This window comes from Ochlerotatus camptorhynchus, unplaced genomic scaffold, assembly GCF_037179485.1.
Source record: "Ochlerotatus camptorhynchus isolate MF236.1 unplaced genomic scaffold, CSIRO-AGI_Acam_v1.1 ptg000062l, whole genome shotgun sequence".
Lineage (NCBI taxonomy): Eukaryota > Metazoa > Arthropoda > Insecta > Diptera > Culicidae > Ochlerotatus > Ochlerotatus camptorhynchus.
The window spans coordinates 2,465,852-2,487,693 of NW_027040552.1; the positions used below are offsets into that span (position 1 = coordinate 2,465,852).

At 42.2% G+C, this 21,842-nt stretch overlaps 1 protein-coding gene across 12 annotated transcripts in view; it reads right to left on the reverse strand.

Moving 5' to 3' along the window:
* The window catches only part of LOC135717643 (cubilin), a 617,516-nt gene that overhangs the window by 525,974 nt on the left and 69,700 nt on the right, over positions 1 to 21,842 (reverse strand). For 9 of the 12 annotated variants that reach the window (XM_065239797.1, XM_065239796.1, XM_065239794.1 and 6 more), the window contains exon 1: positions 13,694 to 14,034. The exons of 1 other annotated variant lie outside the window; for it this stretch is intronic. The gene's annotated coding sequence lies outside the window, so the exon portion shown is untranslated. Of the gene's footprint in view, positions 1 to 13,693; positions 14,035 to 14,069; positions 14,412 to 21,842 lie in introns of those variants that run through there. 2 more of the 12 variants (XM_065239793.1, XM_065239792.1) reach the window with 2 other exon arrangements.

The following is a 21,842-nucleotide window of genomic DNA, read 5'->3' on the forward strand; positions in this document are numbered from 1 at the left end:
TAGTCACGAATCTCTGCTCGAAGGTCAGCAGCCGTCTTCGGTTCACGTTCCATTCGCTTTTCCAAACAACGGAAACGTGCTGTCTAATAGTTGAACATCATCAAACTTCCATAACAAAGCAGACTCGTATCGCAAACCTTTTCGGAATTGATCTGTGTGTTGATCTGTATCCCAAGGCTATCCAGTGAAAAATACTCCTTCACAGCGTTATGCAGTGTTTCGCATTGGCATATGTGGTAGCTGTAACTTTCCTTGCAGCTATTCTGCTTGGAGTCGTCGGCGATAGAGCAATGGCCATAAATGATCCATCCTAGCCGAGTAAACACAGCAGCGGGTTGATTGTCCTGGCCTTCTATTGAATTCAGCGGATGTCCCAGTCGGATATTGTCCATCCCCAGAAGGATGCATGGTTGAATGTCTTCATAGGACTCAACAGTCAGTCCCTTAAGATGATTGTAGGGCTGCGAAATATCCTCCAGCGATACACTTTGCGATGGCAGCTGAAGACTCTCCACCGTATGAACTATGCATGAAAAGTTGCGCTCTCTGCAACCTTGTTCTCCAGATAGCTCTATCACACATTTAACTGAGCGGAAACTGCTCGCCCGAAAGACCGAGTTCTTCCAAGAGACTGTGTTCCATTAATGAGCACGTTGATCCGTCATCCAGGAACGCATATGTATACATGGACCTCCCTCTTCCATGTATCGTGACCATGACGTACTTCATTAATACGGTGCCAAGGCAACAGTGGTGGGTATTGCAGGATGGCGTGAACTTATTCGGCGGGTTTACTTGACCAGAAGCTGTCGATGCCTGCCTATTAGACTGATGCAAAATTCGACTTTTTCGCTCCAAAGTGCTTAAATGGTTTCAAATCGGGTCCTAATAAGCCTCCCAAAGTTACAACTAATTTGGTTAGAAACAGACTTCGCACGAGCCATTTGAAGTTTACATGTAAATTACTATGGGAAATTTCAACTTTTTGTTCATTGCCTTCTAGTCTTTTTCCATATTGATCTGCAAAACAGTTCGATAGCCATTCTTATAGAAAATTTTCTCAGCTACAACTTTGCTCAAAATTGTTTCTAAGTAAAACGAGACAGGAAAAAGTTATTAATTATTTAAGAGATTGGTAAACTTATGACATGATCAAGCAGCTGCTCTGTAGGCGACACTGTATTTTGCAGTGTGACATAGTAGCCATGATTTTTGTGTCCTATTCAACGCCCCAGAAACACCAATGTTGCCTGCTGAGCAGTTGATTGAGCATGATCATAAGACATCAGCGCATTGAACCATTGATAACTTTCGATCCTTGGATTTAATCAAAAAGTGGTCTTGAGCAAAGTTGTAGCTGGGAAAATTTCCTACAAGTACAGTTGAAAGTTTTTGAAGCAGACCGATATGGTGAATTATTAGATGGACATGAACAAAAATCTTGGTAATTCCCATACAAACTTCAAATGGTTTGTGCCATTTCAGTTTCTCACCAAATGGGTTCAAATTTGGAGAGGTTAGTCAGGATCCGATTTGGAATCGTTTAAGTATTGTGGAGCAAAAATTTCAAATTTTGCATCACTCTACTGCCTATGTCTCTGATCATCATACAGAAGCTGATTGTGCAAAAAGGGGCATCCATTCTGTTTGCAAGGAATATTCCCTTCGCATGACTTGAAATATTTTTTCAAGCTTTTTCTGCACAACTTTTTCCCCTAAATAACTGTCCAACGGGATTCCGGATTCATCTTCAGGAAATTTTCGCATTTGTCCAAGGTCGAACAGGCCTTGCCGCATGCATAGCACATTTTTTGTCCGATCTTGCTTTCCTCAGCCTCCTTGTGGGTGTTCATGTAGGCATCTTCCTTCCGACTGCACATTTCTGGTTGCTTGGTAAAATTTCCCACTTGTGCTTTGTCTCGTTACCTTGCTCAGTAACTAGTTGACCAATCCACTCGCTGAATTCCGAAAACTAAACCGTTCCCTTCGATTGACGAAAGATGGCCCAATTCATCTTTATGGCAGCTGGCAGGTAATCTACGAGTTCCTGTACTAAAACTACATTGTACAGACACTCCAAAGTCTATGATCGTTTCCATCCTATCTGCTTTTGGTGCTGGCATTGCTCGAATTCGTCTCACCATAGTTTCGACAATTACCTCCGGACTTCCGAACAGCATCTTCAGACGTTGGATGATCACAGGTACCTACATTTTCTAGATGCAACAGCAAACTTCTAACAGCACAGAGGGCACGATCGTAGAGGCATCTTTGAAGACGGTCCAACAGTTCGTCGTTGCGGAATGCACATATCTGCGCGGTTCGTTCATACGCCGCTAGACAACGTGGCCAGTCTTCTGGATCTCCACCGAAGTTTGGTAAATTCTTGGTCGTCGCCGTGCTGTCAAATGTCGGTTACTTAACGGATCGAGAAGGTGGTGCGCGAAACGATAAGTGTGCATCTGTGAGCGAATCCTTGCGGAACTCCTGGACCCCTTCGACAAAGTCTTACTTTGCCTTTCCAGATACTCGCTCTGCACCGTCGTGATTAGCAATGTAGTTTTTTTTTTCCGAAAACTGGGTTTGAACCCAGGCCTGCTGGGGTGAGAGGTAATCACGCTTACTACTACACCACCGGCCCCGCTGTCCAGCTATTTAAACAAGCTAGTGTCTCATTAGTTTTGTTCGTGATTTACCAATTCTGATAGCGAATGTAAGAATGAGAATGATGTATAGACCAAGATTCAAAGCGCCAGTTACACTTATCAATATATTGATACAAAAAATTGGGAAATATTGTCAAAAATATTGATGGCATAAAGTCCAACTGTCATTATTATTGTCAATCTTCATGTATTGAAGAAATTGAAATTGAATACGATTATTGTGAATATATTGACATGTGTAAAGTCCACTTTAGATGCTTAGCCCAAGGTTATGCGAATTGCTCCGTTTATGTACGGGTGCAAGTTTTTTTTGTAAACAACCCAAATTTGAGAAGGATCCACTCATATCCACCAAAATCGAGTAAACAAACTTGCGGCTGGCAAGATGAAGAACGAAAAACATCGACCTGAATCCGAATGTTAATTTGTTATCTTGTCAGTTACAATCGTGTTTGCTCAATATTGGGTAGCCCTACTTCTAATGGAAATGAGTAGATCTTACTGAATTTTGGATGTTTAGAACTAACGTATGGTTTTATCACTTAAAGGCACACATCTAGAGGTTGGCCCGTGAAAAATTAGAACTTTTATTTTTGTGGGCCAGTCTAATTATAACGCCCAAACTAAACATTAAGCCTTCCCCTGACTTGAAAAAAGCGGGTCTATACGACACGCACGTATCAACCATATTGATCGGATAAGCCATCTCGAAAAAAGCTTGCCTAGATGAAACGCATCCAGAGACGCACATACAGACATCAGCAAATTTCTTCTTGCCGGGTCGATTTTTCATATTCAATTTGATTCTACGATGTCGTAATCAAACTTTCGTTTTATACAGGTGAGATAGCTTGTGTGGATGGCTATCGATCACAGACGGCAAGACGATAGAAATCCGATTTAAATACCTATGTCACGGTACACAGAGAAAAAAATTACCCTAAATTTAAGTTCTTTTAACTTAATTTTGGGTAATTTTAAGTTTTGCATCCCACTCTCACTTTTTGTAGTTGTCAAAAATGGAAGGAGAGATTCGACTTTCTCATGACCATCATTCAATAAGCTACTAGTGAGTAAATGAAATATTCTCAAATTTGAGTCAATTGAACTTAATTTTGGGTAGAAAATACTCATGAGTAAGTAATTATTTTTGCCGTAGTCAAATGTAAACTACTATAAGCGGTTTACTGAAAATTAGCTTATTGAACTGAACATGGGAAATGAGTGAAAAGAACTTAAGTTTTTAAACTTAAAGTGAAGAAGTACAAGCAACCCATGATTGAAGTTACACCTATCATTCAATCACAGTAGGCTGTATGTAGATAGATGAGAAATATATGTCATTAGTTTTCGCACTCTTGAACAGATCGGTTTGTTTTACTGCCCGTTAATAGGTTATGGGCCCTCGACCGATCAACAAGCTGAAGAAATTTTTCAAGATTCGATGGACCGGTTCGAAATTCCCAAGCTTAATGGAAGAAATTATGGAACCTGGAAGATCAAGGTTGAATTTCTGCTGATTCGAGACGGCTTGTGGCGGTATGTGACCGGAACGAGACCGACGGCGAGCACTGCGACTTCCGGATCAACTTCTCCAACCGCATGTGCTACTGCAGCGGAAATCTAAGCATGGGACACCGGAGACCAGCAAGTGCATTCTTCGATTGGGCTACTTATGGAAGACAGTCAATTGCATCTTATCAAGAAGTCCCAAACGGCGAAGCAAACCTGGGAGGCTCTCCGGGACCACTACGAGAAGGCGATGCTATCTTGCAATGCCTCAGAACATCCCGGCGGCGCTGACAGGGATTGAACCCAGGCCTGCTGGGGTGAGAGGTAATCACGCTTACCACTACACCACTGGTTCTTGGCAACAGAGGTTCTTGACTGTCCAGGAATACTGCGAGCCCCGTTCGTTCGAAGAGGTGATGAAGTGCCCGGAACGAGATTTGTGGAAGCGCGCTATGGAGGAGGAGATCCAATCCATGCACGAGAATGGCACTTGGTGCCCAAGTCGTTCCTTTGCCCAACGATCGCAAACCTGTTGGCTGCAAGTGGGTGTATAAAAGGAATATGGCCGGTGACGGTAATGTTACCCAATACAAGGCAAGACTATGCGGTACCGATTATGACGAGATTTTGGCCCCATCGCGAAGTTGTCATAACTCAAGAATTAAACAACATACACGGTTGATCAAAACGTCAAACAAAAGGGTATTTATTCAACTGTCAAACGACATATAACAAGTTATTTCGAACGAACGAACTGTCGCACTTTACTTGTGATCGATGCCATCATGATCTGCACAGTCCCTGGTGACACTGTACCGGCGAACTTATTCCACTTTAATCGCATTTGTTGTGCATTTGTCACTTCTTTACCGCATCCTCGAAGTTTTCGCTTGACAATTGCCCAATATTTTTCGATCGGTCTGAACTCAGGGCAACTCGGAGGATTATTCTCTTTGGCGACGAAATTAACATTGTTTGCAGCATACCATTCTAGTACCTCCTTAGAGTAGTGGTAGCTGGCTAGATCCGGCCAAAACATAACGTTGGTCTTGTGTTGCCGAATAAAGAGTAAAATCCGCTTTTTCAGACACTCTTTATTGTAAACCTTCGACATCATTGTGTGAGATGTGATGAAAACCTTGGTTTTAAGGTCACAACTGCAGATTCCTTGCCAAATCATTAGTTTCCGAGCAAACTTATCAGCAAAAACAAATTTAAACCTGAAAGGGACATCCCCACGACCAGTTGCCAGGTAAAATTTTCGTCCGGGGATTTGTTTATAATCCATTTTGACATATGTTTCGTCATCCATTAAAATACAGCCATCAAATATCGTCAAAACTCGTTCGTATAGTAACCGTGCTCGCTTTTTGGCCACTAAATTTTGTTTTAGAGAGCGATTTGGATGGTTACTGGCACAAAAAGACTTATATCCTTCTCTTGAAAGGATGTTACACACGGTATGGTATTTCTTTGCCAAATCACGTATGGAGACACCTGGTTTGCTTTTCACGTACCTCAACACCTTTCTCCTCAGCTCTTTGTCTCTAATGCCACTTTTATGATAGATGCGCTGTGCTCTATACACACTCGTTTGATTACAAGACTCACCGTTGACTTTGGGAATTTTAACACTTTTGCTATTTTCGAGGCAGACCACGAAGGGTTCTCTAGATGTGTGTGCACAAACAAGTTTCATGATCCGTAATTTCGGGATGCGTCGATCAATCGAGCAAAACTTTTCACCAATTTCTTCGTCAATGAAACATCAATAAATGCCTGTCAAACGTTTTTTGTTCCAACCACAGGGGCGCGGTGGTGTATTAAACCGTGCGTCCAGATTTACTTTGAATCGAGCTTTAACCACCCTCGGAAATGTTAGAAACTACCTTGGTATTCGTATTGAGCGAGGACAGCCTGCTGGATCAAGCCTCGTTGATCCGTAAAATCGCTGCAAGATTTGGACAAGCAGACGCCAAACCATCCCGTATACCAATGGACCCAGGTTACCCGAAGCAACAGCAAAAGGAGAAGAAACCAATGCCACGGAAATCAAACTCGAACGATTTCCAGTGCTTAGTGGGTGCTTTGCTGTATGTTGCGGTAAGCACGCGGCCCGATATTACCATCAGTGCGTCCATTCTGGGGCGCAAGGTAAACAACCCTAGCCAGGCTGACTGGACCGAATCCAAGCGGACTCTGCGGTACCTGATGTCAACTGTACTGCAAGATCGTCAAGACCGCAAATCAAACTCGGGTTTTGTTTTCCATCGGGGCAGCCCGAATTACTGGGCTGCTCGGAAGCAGCAGTGTGTAACCCTTTCGCCTAGCGAGGCGTAATACGTTGCCCTAGCCAAGGCCTGCCGGGAGTTTCTCTGGTTGCAGAAGCTAATAAAGGATGTTGGTGGGAAAGCTGCCGTTCCGATCGTTGTCCGCTAATCAGAGCTGCATAGCAATGCTGCGAGCTAAAGGAGAAAGTTGAAGAACCAAGCACATCGAAACGCGGTTCAACTTCATTCGAGATTTGGTAAGCAACAACGTAATCCAGGTTGTATACTTCCCTACCGAGTCCATGATCGCCGACGCTTTGACCAAGCCGCTGGCGAGAGTGAAGCTAGAGACCTGCCGGAAGGAGATGGGACTTCAATCGATACAGCTCGAGAAGGAAGGAGTGAAGGAGTAAAAGCAACCCATAATTGAAGCTACACCTATCATCCGATCACAGTAGGCTGTATGTAGATAGATAAGAAATGTCATTAGTTTTCGCACTCTTGAACAGATCGGTTCGTTTTACTTCCCACGAATAGTTGCCTGCTAATACAAAGGTAATTTATTTATTTATTTTTACTTATTTATTTTTATTTAATGCATCCATCTGACAATAAGTCTTAATGAACCAGAAGCCATAACAAATACTAAATGTATCTGGAGTTAATAATACGTCTCTGGAATTGAGCAGCAGGTTCCCCAAACTCGAACAACTCTTCAACTGTAGAAAACGTGCGTAACAGGTTCATGTTGTCCAAAAGAAGAGCGGTGTGAGTCTTGACGCAATAGGAACGTTGAGCGTAGAAATCTGCTTGGCGCACGAAAGTTCAAGCAAGAGAGTAAGTGGGTAGAGTCAATTTCACCACTTAATAACTTCGCGACGAATGTTGCCTGTTGAATTTGTCGCCGTCGTTGTAACGTGTCCATGCTTAGCAAGCGACATCTCTCAGCATACGGAGGTAAGTTTAGTGGATCTCTCCAAGGAAGTTGTCTTAATGCTCGACGAATGAATGTTTTTTGGATACGTTCTATTCTGATGTTCCAGGAAAGTTGGTAGGGAATCCAAACAACAGATGCACTCTCGATAATCGGACGAACGAGTGAACAGTACAGTGCTTTTAAACAGTACGGATCCGAAAAATCTCTTGAGATTCTTGATATAAAACCAAGCTGACGATTAGCCTTAGTGATTACCATTGAACGGTGTAAGTCAAACGTAAGTTTAGGGTCCAGCATTACACCTAGGTCGCTTACTTGTTCTACTCTTTCTAGTACAAATCCATCAATTGAGTAATCGAATACGATTGGCGTTCTTGTGCGATTAAATGTCATGACCACACATTTTGATATACTGACGGAAAGCTTGTTTAAGCGGCACCAATCAACAAATTGGTCTAACATTGCTTGGAGCTGACGGCAATCCTCGACGTTCTTGACAACAATGTATAGTTTGAGATCATCGGCGTATATGAGCACACAATCACTCGGCAAGAGGAGCGTCACATCGTTGAAGAAGATTGTGAACAGCAATGGTCCTAAATTGCTGCCCTGGGGAACACCGGAGGTTGCAGCAAATGGTGATGAAGTGCACGAACCCAGCTTGACACGAAGTGTTCTGTTGGAAAGATATGATTTCAGCCAATCAACCAAACCATCCGAAATTCCCAGGCGAGACATTTTCTGAAGAAGAATTCCATGATCGATGCAATCGAATGCCGCTTTCAGATCGGTATAAACGGTATCTACTTGAGCCCTATTTTCCAAGTGATTTATACATGTTGAGGTGAACTCCAGCAAATTTGATGTAACTGAGCGTCCTGGCATAAATCCGTGTTGCGTTGCTGAAATGTAGCTCTTGACATGAAAGAAGATAGCATCGTTCACAATGATCTCGAATAATTTTGAAGCTGCAGATATACTTGTTATGCCACGATAATTTGTCACGTCACGTTTGTCGCCCTTCTTATGGACAGGGAACATAAAGGAATGTCTTCATATTTCGGGGAAAACTCCTTGGTGCAACGAAGCGGTAAAGATGCGAGCTAGGGGATCAGCTAAAACAGCAACACAGCGGCAAAAAATGATTGCAGGTACACCATCAGGACCCGGTGAAACAGATTTCTTCAACTTCCTAACAGCTTTAACGACATACATATTGCTAACCACAAATGTACGCAAATCGATGAGACCCTCAGGAACATTGCAAGCCGCTCTTTCTACTTCATCTGCGTTAGCGGCTGAATCCGAAAAAACAGAACTGAAGTGGCGGGAAAATAGATCACACGATTCGAGCATAGAAGTAGACTCCAAATCGCCAAAAAATACGGATGAAGGAATATTCGACGATTTTCGCTTGGAGTTCACAAACTTCCAGAAGCTCTTGGGATTTCTACGTAAATTGGTCTGGACACGCAAGGCATATGACTTGTATAGGGTTGAATTAAGCTTACGATAGGCGTTGCAAGCGCGATGAAAGTTGCGTTTCGTTTCAGAAGTTCGATGTCGGCGAAGTTTACGCTGCCAGGAATTTTTATCGCGTTTTAAAAGCCGCAGGAGAGGAGAACTCCAAGCAGGAGATATAGGAGGTTTTCGTCTTGGAGTGTTATCGGTGAGCCAATTGCAAATTATGTTGCAAAATTGTGCTGCCATATCGTTGACGTCATTTGTTGCCAGAATACTGCTCCAATCACAGCTCATCAGGAACTCGTTGAGCATGACGAAGTCGATTTTTGAGTAGTCGAGCGTATGTTCACCAGCATCAAGGGATTCCACACGGTCAACACAATCGGATTGAGTTGGTAAGGAGAATAAAATCGGTGGATGATGCAAATCAATAGCCAGCAATGGGGACACCGCTTCGTTAACTACAATGTTGCAATCGGAATCACAGAAAACCAAATCTAGGATGCGCCCCAGGTGATTGCGAATAGAGTTGTATTGCCGGATATTCAGGAAGCTCGTTCCATCCATCAGAGCAGCACTGGCAGCAGACGTCGTGGAAGGATCAAGGTTTAAGATTCCATCATCAAGACAATCCCATGCTATGTGTGGTTGATTGTAGTCACCACAAGCAAGCAAAAGGTCACCATCTGGAGTTGCATCACGTAATTCACGAAGAGTAGCTAAATGGGCATCGATAACACCTACGTCCCGACTACGATCTGGAGGAATATATACACCGCAAAGCACGAACCGCTTTCCGCGAATACAGGCAGACACACTTACTTGTTCCAGGTTACTACCATTAATAGTCTTTATCTCAACAGACTTGTAAACGCTGGCCACGGCAATAAGCACTCCTCCAAACTTCGCTTTCTGGCTATTACGAGCACTGCGATCGAAGCGAAATACATTAAAGTCAGTACCAAAAAGTTGCAGTGAGTTGATGCTGTCGTCAAGTCCCGTTTCTATCAATATGATGACATCGTAATTGCAATCACATACCGCTACAACCAGGTCGTCAATTTTGGTTCTTAGACCACGTACGTTTTGGAAGTAAAGCCAAACATCGTTGTCACCAGCAATTCCACAACTGTTGTCACGAGATGCCGGCGTGTAGGAATTTTCGGCGCGTCCCGACATAGATAGGGGACATTCAAGGCGTTGTCCATGTTGGCTGGAGGTACTCCCGGCAGAACAAGTTGGTGATCTACGTACGATCAAGTTGGTAATGCACGTGAAAATTTCAGAGTGGTGTCTCTTACCGGTTTTGAGTTAGCTCATGAACCAATTATCGTACACATTTAGAAATACCTAATCTTACAGGTGACGGAATCCATCTTTGACATAAAGGATGAGACGTAAACAAACATGTCATGTAAAATTAAGTGCACCTAGACTGAAAAGTTCGAAAGTACGTTTGATTGAGCTGAATTTTGCGTCTATTATGTCTAAATTTTATGTCAAATTTGATGCTCTTATGACCGTTTATGCGCCATTATATGACTGGTAGTTAGTATTTAGGTCAGATCTCAAAAAACGATTAGAGACACGAATCTGAAATGATCACCAGTGAAAGATGTGTTATAAAAAAACTACAAGGGACAGCCCTATGGGGTTGTACACAATGGTGACGTAAGACTACGTGGTCTTATATAATAAATTTTATTTGTTAATTTCAGCAGGAGCTTGTGTTTAGTGTAGGAATAGGAATTTGAGCGGGTTTCTCTCTATTTATACTCTTTAGTATGACGCGCTTGACATAGATGGCCCACAGCAACTCACGAAGAGCTACTGATTCCGATCAATAGCGGTGCGGCTTCTTCCTTCTTCTATGGATGATCATGTGCGATGCAGCTCACTGCGTGTAGGTAGCCTTTCGTTGTGTACTGGAGAACAATGTTCAACGCCACGCGCCGAAAGCACTGCGGCTGCTGCTGCAGTTGATGCCGACGACCAGGCACCACCACACACGGTGATTGGAACTGAATCCGATCAGCGGTTGAGGGCAGCCTTGATAGCTAGCTGCTTGCGGGGAGCCTTTCGTTGTGGACTGGAGAACACCACCACTCACTACGCGGTGATTGAATAAACACCGTTTGGTGAGACCGGATGGAATTCAACTTTGAAATCTGTGCGAAACAGGGGGAACGACACTCATTCAGATGAATTCTTTTTTACCATGCTTGCCTGTAAAAATAATGTAATTGAAGAGAGTTTTTGAGTTTGTCGTCTTGACGAAAATTGAGTAAGGATATAAAAAAAAAAATATAGGATTCCTAGTGGGATTGCATTGGATGCGAGGGTGCTTTAAATTGTCATGGGGATGCGTGCAACTGAAATGAAACAGTACGAAAGAAAAACATCGAAATAGCCATTTTAGTCAATGCTCAGTGAAAAATAATGTTTGGATGGTGACAGCTGGACTACAAAAGCCCTCTACTTATAGAATGTATCGATTCCACGACGAAAAAAAACACTTAATTATAAACACGCAAACGAAATTTGTGAAAGCCAGTAGAAGTGGCAGCATTTGCAGGTATAGCAGCATCGCGGATTCATGTAGCCGTTACCGAGGCTGGAAACCTCGGTACGGTCACGATACTGTGATCTTCGCAACCGATTTGCAATTCTCCACAGATTAACTTACAAATTCTACCCTGAATTTGAACTCACAAAAGTGACTTGGAGTGAAAGTCTAAAATCTCTTAGAGCGCTTTCTAAAACTACCTTTAATACCATCTGAAATGACTTGTTATCCCTAAAATCTACTCGAAATTCCAAAAAAGTTTAGTCTGGTCCAAGAATCTTAAAACTTTATAAAGTCCCAAAGTCTTTTTTTCTAAAAAATAGATGAAGTAATTTTTTCCCCGATTTGTCATTCCCGGTTTTTTTTCGATTTCTTGGTTCACTGGTCATCCTGCTCATCCCACACCTGCCCTATAATATTCGATCGACTCTCCACAAATGAGAGAGCGAGATATACACACTAAGATTATTTCACCGAAATCTGTGAAATTTTACCGAAATCTCAACAGCTGAATGTTCGGTAAACAGTTCGGTGTTTTTTCGCAGATTTCCTGTAATTTTTCACTGAATATCTGTGAAAAATTACAGGAAATCTGTGAAAAATCACCGACCTATTTACCGAACGTTCAGCTGTTGAGATTTCGGTAAAATTTCACAGATTTCGGTAAAATAATCTAAGTGTGTATCGTCGGATTCGTGCAATACTGGCACCACTCAAAATCTGTGAATTTTCACATTCAACGTTTGAAAATTTGGGGTTCAGTTTCAATTTTATGATTCTTTTCATTTCCATTGGACTGAATCACAGAAAAACTGAATCGAGTGTGTTTCATTAATTATTTCAAATTCAGATTAAAAAATAAACAGTTTAACGATTTTTACTGTTTCTTATTTCAGATGTTCTCATTTGTCATTTGTCTCCTCTATGACGTTCTTGATGTATTTGCCCCGCGACCAATTATAGACGAGTGGTCCGTCATCTATTTTAATTTAAGCTCCCTCGGGAATCCAATCGAGAAATCACTTCATCCTTGGCCAGGACAATCGCCACCTTGAACGACTCAACACATATCAAATTGTTTTAACACCATGTTTATTATGAAGATCGTTGAAAACTGACAGTGCTTCGCGATCGACCTGAAAACTGCACGGCTTGCTTGATGATTTGTGTGTATGCAGAAGGGATAAGTTGGGAATAGAAAGAATAGATAGGATGGATTGAAATTTTGTGCACGTTGAACATTTTAGGAGTGATTTGGATAAAAATGGGATAATCCTGAAGTGTCGTCCCCCCTGGTGCGAAATCGCTTTTCTCAGGCAATTGGTGATTATTTTAACTATCGAAGCAACAGTTGCACATTCGTGCAATTTTCAATAGTGACATTGTGAAAAATAATTAAGTCTTAAATTGGACAGATGCGTAGAAATATATCTGATCGATTGGTGATAAAATTGTTCAAATTGGTACAGGGGCAGCTGAGTTGTTAATGTTCAAAATCTTTCATAATTTTGTTACATGTTCCATTTTCGGTTTTCACAAAGTGTACCCCCATATAGAAATCACAGACGTAGTCCTACGTCAAACATCAGAAAAAATATCATTACCCTAACAATCGTTTTTGCGACTTTCCTTCACCGTGATCATTTTCGAGGAAAACATGATTTAGGTTAGATTTTTTTATGGATTTTTGAGATAATTTCCTTCTCATTTTACTGCACAACGTTTTTTTTTTTTACTATCCTTGGTTCATGAGTAATGAATTTTTAAAGTACGTGATGCCCGGGAAAATCCGAAAACATCATCTAAAATGTTCCGAAATAAATAAACACTCCGTATTAAAAAAAAATCGTTCGCATAACCATAACCTCTACCTGTGGGCAAAATTTCATAACATTTTGGGACCCTTCGACCCATTTTTCCGATAATAAAAAATACCGCTTGCTCCTACTCCAAAACTCGCTAGCCTAATTTACACCCATTAGATAATCCTCCTACGAAGACTACTGGAAATGTCCTCATTTCCTATTTCAATTCAGCAGCCCCGTCATCACACGAATCCGCGAAAACAAAAGAAAGCCTCGCTCTACTTTCACACAAACCTCAAAACAGGATGGGTGGATCAGGATCAGTTATCCTCAGTCAGCCGTCCGTCCCGTTCCCATACAACATCGTCGACAATTCCCATCACAACACAACACCACTACACCATCAGCTGTGGTGGCTGACGAACGAGAGATTTCCCTAGCACTGCTGCTGCTGTTGGTACATATACACTTACTCTAGCACAGCCACACTCCTACACATTGGCGCTCTCAGTTTTCGTCCTCGGAGAGCCAGCAGGACGGCGTGTGCTCTGGCTGAATCCGTCTTCGTCGTCGTCCTTCTTGTTTTCGATGTATGCGGAGGGCGTCACCACACATGTATATTTTGCATTTTTTTTATTCGAGCACAAAAAATTGGGAAAATATTTAGAATTTTTCCAAAAAAAATTCCCCAATCTTCGCTAGTCGCACCAACTTATTAAAATCTGATTGCTATTTTGGCTTTAGGAAAATCACTCACTTTCGTATGAATCACTACGTTTGATTTGATGATGTTACGGGAATTAAGTGGACTTGATTAAGAGTAAAACATAAAATCGTATTGACAATCACTTTATCACCGTTGGAGTTACACTACGAGTAGAAAATGTTCAACTTGTTCCAAAAATGTCCGTTCGAAAAAAAGGCCACGGCCCCAAAAAACTGTCCGACCGCGCTAAATATTTTCGCAACACTACACACACGGAGTGGTGATGATGATGTGCGAGATGGCACCAGAGGGCACATCATTCGTCTGTGGTTCAAAATATTCCCTATTCGGGGAGGTTTTCACAATTCAGCAGGATCCCCAAGAAGATGAGCTTGGACAGGTAACCCAGCATAGGGAAGGATGGAGCAAGAAAAACACACGGCGAATTTTCGGGAGAGCCGTCGTCGTCGTCGTCGCCGAGTCGTCTACTGCTACACTACTGTCACACTGCTGCCTGCTGCTAGTTTGTTTCGCAAATTGTAGTCGGAGCAGGTCTGGCTGCTGATGCTCCCCAAAAACCTGCCTCACTGGTTCCTCCAGAAAGACGATGATGTGCTCTCTGCTCTGCAGATTGATATCGCAGTAGACACGGCGGCGGAGGCTCCAACACAGAGAGACGGATCTTTGCTGAGAGCGGCTGGTGGGCGGTCGGGGGTGGACGACGGGCAAAGTAAGTACCTATGTACGTGTTTTGTCAAAGAGTACGTTTTTGTGTCTGAATAGGGCGCGAAGGGAAGTTGATTCTTTCCTTTCAGATGTCGTATTATCGCGCTCGCGTTTTAATGGGGATGTTCTCACACGAGCAACGATGGAGTCACAATGGAACGGGAGTAGCGAAAGAGCCGGAAGAGAGATGGGTTGACTATTTTTTTTCGGCAATTTTGCTGAGGATACTGGTTAGAAGAGTTGGCAGTTTATTTTTTTCAATGGGAGTAAAATGTTACAGTAAATTTTACGACAAATTGGGCTCTACACATTGCTATTTATTCATGTTTCAAAGTTGTAACTAACCATGGTCTAGCCGATTCGATCCCACGGGATAATATATGACACCAACACAACATCAGCTGCCAGAATTCTTCGTTTCATAGTTAATCATATGGTTTTTTTCAGAAAAATTGCTCTCTAATACGTCTTCTATGCAGAAAAAGTAGAAATGTCTGTGGCTAGGAGCATGACCGAAAGCTTGACGTAGGACCGCTAGTGGACGAAACAAACGGGAAGAGCATTCCCAAGGAACAATTTTAGTTTTATGAGGGTTATGTGGACCATGATTTAGACTTGTAGAATGCTACAAAACCGCGTTAAAACCTTCAATGTTACTTGGGAAAGTGCACCCTAGCTTCTAAGTTTGGTTACAAGATTACAACTCTGGAGAGCATTTTGTGTGGTCGTTGGGGGCATGTGGTTTTGAATATGGACCAACAGGCGCAGATAAATTCTATTACAACTCTTTACTGTAATAAGCTTGTTGGCCCTGAAAAGAGCCATTTTGTTGCCAAAGTTGGTGATGATTTAACCTCCGAAACCGTACAGAGTGCGTCTCTGTCGCTTCAAAACGTATATGTCATCCATGGCCACTTACGCTTGGCGACAGCATCACGGATCTCATTTTTCAGGAACACCTTCAGCACACCTCGTAGATCAGACCGGAGATACGTTTGACACCGCCGTTTGAACCTTACGATGACGCTTCGCGGCTTTTTTACCAAGACCTTTTCTTCCTTTGCCACGACCAGAAGAGTGGACTACCACCTTCCTACTGCTGCTATTGCTGCTTCTGCTACCTACTCACCACGCCGTCCGAAGCGGAAATGAATTGAGGCTAGTAGTAAAATCTACGTTTATTTTCTGGTTTTTTTATGTTTCAACATTTGGTTTAACACTTCAATTGGTTAGCCTTTGGCTCTTCATCTCACCAATGCAAGCCGTGTGCACGCTGCTAATGCAAGCCGTCAGTCATATGCGGCTACGGTTTCGTCCCCTCCCCCGAAACTATCGTGGCCTCGACCTAACGCCCCACCATCAAACAAAAACGAAGACCTGCTCACAACAGAGGAACTCATAACCATCATGGCAGAAGCAATCATCATCAAGCGCTCCTGCAGAACCAGAACCGAGCAGATTCTTGCTTCGTCACGTTTCATCGACAATTATGGACCGTGGAACCATCAAGATCGCCAACTGGAACGCATGCTCGCTCAAAAGCAAGAACATCGAGTTCGTTCACTTCCTCAACGAACGGAACATCGACATTGCCGTCATCACTGAAACCCACCTGAAACCGGAGGTAAACGTCTATCTTCCTGACTTTCGGCTTCTAAGACTTGATCGAACCAGCTCCGGGGGAGGAGGAGTGGCCATTGCTGTAAGAAGAAACATCTGCTGTCGACTTCTGACGAGCTTCCAGCTGAAAATCATCGACGTTTTAGGGGTAGAAGTCTCCACTCCTGTCGGCCCTATCACCATCATTGCGACCTACTGACCCAAGCAAGTCACCATCAGGGACGGGTCGGCAGCAGACCTACGGGGGATATGATCAGACTAACTCGACGGCGCGAAAAGTACATCATCGCGGGTGACCTGAGCGCCGAACACCAGGCGCAACCAAAACGGCAAAATCCTGAACAACGACCAGCAAGAGGGTCGCTACACCAGCCGGTCTGGTGTACACTCCACCATCGACATATTCATCAGCAACATGGGAGACAACATCTTGCTACCTGTGACCCACCAAGAGCTGAGTTCAGACCACTATCCGGTCGTGGCCGATGTAGGCTCATCCGTCAACCGATTCAAAGCTTCCCGACGCAACTACCATTGCGTCAGCTGGGAGCAGTTCCAACACTGTGTCGACTACGGACCTTCCGGAGACAACCGAAGACGTTGAATGGTGTCTGCGTTCCATCGAGGAGGCTATATCCCGGGCCAGGGAACAACACGTGCCAGTATCCAGACAGGTGAGCAATACTCTAAGACTCCGTATCTCCATCCGAAGGCAATATCAGCGTTCTGGTTTGCGTGTCTTGAAGACCCATTGCACAGTGGTCCAGAATGCAGATTTAGGTGGAATGATATGTTTTTAGCCTGAAATTGAAACTTTAGACTAAAAGTCTCTTGTACAAAGTTGTTCCTTATAGTTAGGCCCTTATTTTTAACAACAATGAATTCTAGGGTGGTTCTTATTATCATTAAAATCAAAAATCTAACTTTTTTGTTTGAATAAATTAAGGTATACATTTCTGGGCAAAGTTATAGTTGGGCTAATTTTAAGCAACTTTGTTGAAATCAACTTTTCTGTATCTCTTAAATTGGCCGATTTAGAGCTATTTTCTTGAATTGAGTTAGGGTGACGCTAAAAAAACAGTAATTTTGCTCTAGTTTTCTTATTTCAAATTCCTCAGCAAACGTGACTTGAAATGACTTTTAGATCTTTAGAAGGCGCAATTTTTTGCTGCAAAAAGCTGGTCAATATCTTTCGCCGATCAAGAGTTATTGACGTTTTTTTTACTAAAAATATGCACTTTTCAAATGTTAATATCTCTGGTTGGGGCAAACAAAAAAAAAAGTTTTTATACGGCATTTGGAGAGACGTATGTTATTCTCAATAATAATAAAAAAATTGAGGTATGTTATTTTTTAAACTCGTCAATTTGAATTTATTGATATTTTTTACTATATTTGGGTATATCTTTTTTTATTAGAAGAGATACAGGCAACAAATTTCGCTATAAAACATTCACCTTAAAGAGTAGCTCAACTATAAAATGTACTAACTAACTAACTTAACTTAATTTATTCAAACAAAAAAGTTAGATTTTTGATTTTAACGATAATAAGAACCACCCTAGAATTCATTGTCATAAAAATAAGGGCCTAACTATAAGGAACAACTTTGTACAAGAGACTTTTAGTCTAAAGTTTAAACTTCAGTCTCAAAACATATCATTCCACCTAAATCTGCATTCTGGACCACTGTGCATTGCAACCATCTTACAAAAACCATCCAAGCCAGGATGGTGGACCTTAGAAATCAGGATTTTTCTATCAAGATCCGCACTCTCACAGGTTGTGCAAAGCCCTTTTGGAAACTAACGAAAACCCTTAAAAATAAGCCAAGACCCAGTCCAACACTGACCATACTGGGACCGTCCTGGTAGTTCATCTGATAACTCCTGAAGAAAAGACTGCTGCGATATGTCAACACTTCGTCAGCTCCCATAATCTCGGACAAAACATCGTCAAGCGTCACGAAGCGGAGGTTGCAGAAAATTCAACCAATCTTCATCAGATTCCAAATATTTTTCCGAGGAATCCGAGATTACGGCTGACGAACTGTTGGCCTATATCAAATCATCTAAAAATATGAAGGCCCCAGGTTTCGACAACATCCTGAATCTGGAACTCAAACACTTGAGTTCTAGATTCTACAACCATCTGGCACTGATTTTGAATTTGTGTCACCAACTTTGCTACTTCCCCTCGAGTTGGAAGTTAGCTAAAGTCATACCCATCCGGAAACCTGGGAACCCAAGTAACAATTCAGTCACCATTTAGCATCCACTCTGATTTATGATGGTTTTATAACGGCAATGAACAATCCATTTAGTTTAAATATAGCATTTCAAAGTGTAAAACATTCCTGCTAAGTAATTCAGCTGTTTGCTGATTTAAAACCCTTTTATAGTCTGGCCAGAAAGTCAAAAACTGTCTTGTTTTAAACATAAATTTAAAACAGTTATCAATCTTAACAAACAATTTGACTTGATTCACAGCTGAATAAGCAATTTTTTAGCTGAAAAAGCTTATTGTTGCCTGAATAAGCTCTTATTCTACATTCAATGTTTGTTGGGATTCTTCCTTAAAACTGTTTTGTAATTCAAGCATAAACTGTATTACCAATTATTTATTAATGTCTTGATGAAATAGTTTATAAACGTGTTCTATCATTATAAAAGCAACCATAAAACCATTAGGTTTTGCATTAGAGCAAAAAGCATTTATTGTTGCTTTTTAGGCTTTTTAAAGTACATCATTGCTCAATTCCTCTGTTTACAAGTTGAGTTTAAAAGATGGTTCCTCATAGTTAATAAATGCCAAATTTATGACAAGGAAATCTCGAAGGATAGACGAAGTAGGATGAAAAATTCAAGTCGATTTTAGCAAAATTTACTTCTTTAGAAGAACCAGCACACCATCAACGACTGACCGTCTGGCGGAGAAGAGCAAACTGAGCGGGGCCCTCGAATTCATAAAACATTGTCGAAAGTTTAAAAAAACATACCAGCCTTCTCCAGATCTTGCGAAAAGATGACAACCAACAGCAAACTACTGAAACTGTTAGTTAGCGGAGATTCGCTGATTTCCGATCCATACACGCAAACCAAAAATCTATTACAATGAATGTTAGTTCCGTTTCCTATCATCCTCTGTTCATGAACATCGCAACGAATGTTAGAAATTGACCATGCAGGCGATGTAATGGTTTTTTGTTTTTTTTTTTATTTCGTGTTCCATCTACGCTTTCGACTATACCAGCAAGCTTATAGAACGACGTACATTGTAGAACATTGTAGAACGACGCACACACTTGTCTCGAATCTCTCCAGCAGAAAAAGCATACGAAGTCGAGCATTTTTATTTCGGGTTCAATCTACGCTTTCTACTATACCAGTAAGCTTGTAGAACGACGCACATTGTAGAACATTGTAGAACGACGCACACACTTAACTCGAATCTCTCCAGCAGAAAAAGCATACGAAGTCAAGCATGCGAGAAAATGAGCGCTTCATGTTTGCTTTTAGGCTGCCCATATTCAGAAGCATGGAGAGAGCAGTGAAGAAAGCACAGGTCTGATAGTCGCAACGTCCGTGGTTCGAGTCCAGTCGGCAACCTTTTTTCTATTTTTTTCGACATAATTAATTTCACTCACTAAAGGGTGTCCACGATGAAATTGCCACACACAAAATTGATTCGCAAAATTCGAGTTTTCATCCGATTGCCATCAAATTTTCAGGGATTGAGAAATAACTATTAAACTTCATTTTACCATTTTACTCGTATTTTATTAACAGTCCATACGCAAATGCCCGCACCTTGGCCTTAACCCCGGCCATAAGATTCTGCACAACCTGTGAATCAACCGTTTTTTGCATGTAAACCCATACTTTCTTCAGTTCCTCGACTGTCTTCACTACCTTAGGTCGTTTAAGAAGGTGCTGCTTCATAATCGCCCAGTACTTCTCGATGGGGCGGAGCTCCGGAGTGTTGGGAGGGTTGAACATTTTCGGCACGAAATTGACCTTATTGTCCGCATACTACTTCAGCACGTCCTTGGAGTAGTGGCGTGATGCCAAATCTGGCCAGAAGATTGTTGGGACGTTGAGGGCCTTCAGGAGAGGAAGCAGCCGCTTCTGGAGGCACTCTTTTATGTACACCTGTCCGTTCATCGTGTCCTGGGTCACGAAAGGTGCACTCCGCTTCCCGCACGTGCAGATGGCTTGCCAAACCAGGAATTTCTTCGCAAATTTGGACATCTTCTGAGTGCGGACATGCTCCGGAACGCTGAACTTATCCTTGGCCGTGAAAAACAGGTTGCCGGGGATCTGTTTGAAGTCGGCCTTCACATATGTTTCGTCGTCCATGATGCAGCATTCAACTTTCGTCAGCATGTTGAGGTACAACTTCCTGGCACGGGAAGTTCGTAAGTTAACGTTTAGAGGTTGCCCATCGGCCCTAAAGGAATGGTAGTGTAAGCAACCCCCCATGCCATGGCGAGCACGCTACCTTGGTGTACGCCTGCGTTGATCCGAAATCTTCTTGGTTTGTTAGGAAAAATTCCATGGCAACTAACAGTGCTTTGAAAATAAGTGGAAATTTAGCTGCATTTAAATATAGCTTACCTATGCCTATTTCTAAGTAAGTCTTGTAACGAACTTTGAAGCAGACGGACTAGCAGCAGTAACAGCAGTAGCAGCAACAGCAGCAGTAGCAACAATACAGGAAGCGATAAACCAGTTGTTTTTGTGTAGCCGTGACAAAAGCTAGAAGCTTGTCCAATCCTTTCGAATAAGGCAAGACAATATTGAAAATAGTTATATCACTTAAAAACTACACAAAATAATTATTATGCATAAACACCATGTTTTGAAAAAGTTGCTTGCACCAAATGAGATCAATCTGACATTCCATGATCTGTTTCAGCAACACCCATGAACGACATATTTTTACCTATACCGCGTACAATACGGAAGCGTGCTTGCCGTGGCATGGGGGGTGTACTAAACTACCATTTATTTAGAGCCGATGAGCGACCTCTAAACATTAACGTACGAACTTCAAACGGCTATATTTATGTTTGTTTTCTAACCAAAACGAACATTTTAAGCGGTCGAATTTATGAAAATAAGGGATGGCCTAGCCCTCGTGTTGCTTCAACAGAGGAAGCAGACGCTTCTGTAGACACTCCTTGAGGTAGGTCTCCCCGTTTACTGTCCCGGTAGTCACGAACGGCGCACTACGTTTGCCACATGAGCAGATTGCTTGCTAAATCATGTGTTTCATGGCAAACTTTAAAAAGTTTCTGCTTCCTTAATTCCTCTGGAACATCAACATGTAATGAGCGATGAAGAACAGTAACCCCGGAAGCTGCTGGAAGTCCGCCTTGACGTAAGTCTCATCATCCATGATGAGACAATGAGGCTTCGTCAGCATCTTGGTTTACAGTTTCCAGGCCCGTGACTTTCCCATCATATTTTGTCGTTTTTCACGATTTGGAGCTATCTGCAGTTTGTACGTATGTGGTACTTTTGCTTTCACGACACGCTTGTGATCCTGATCACTAATAGAACATCCAT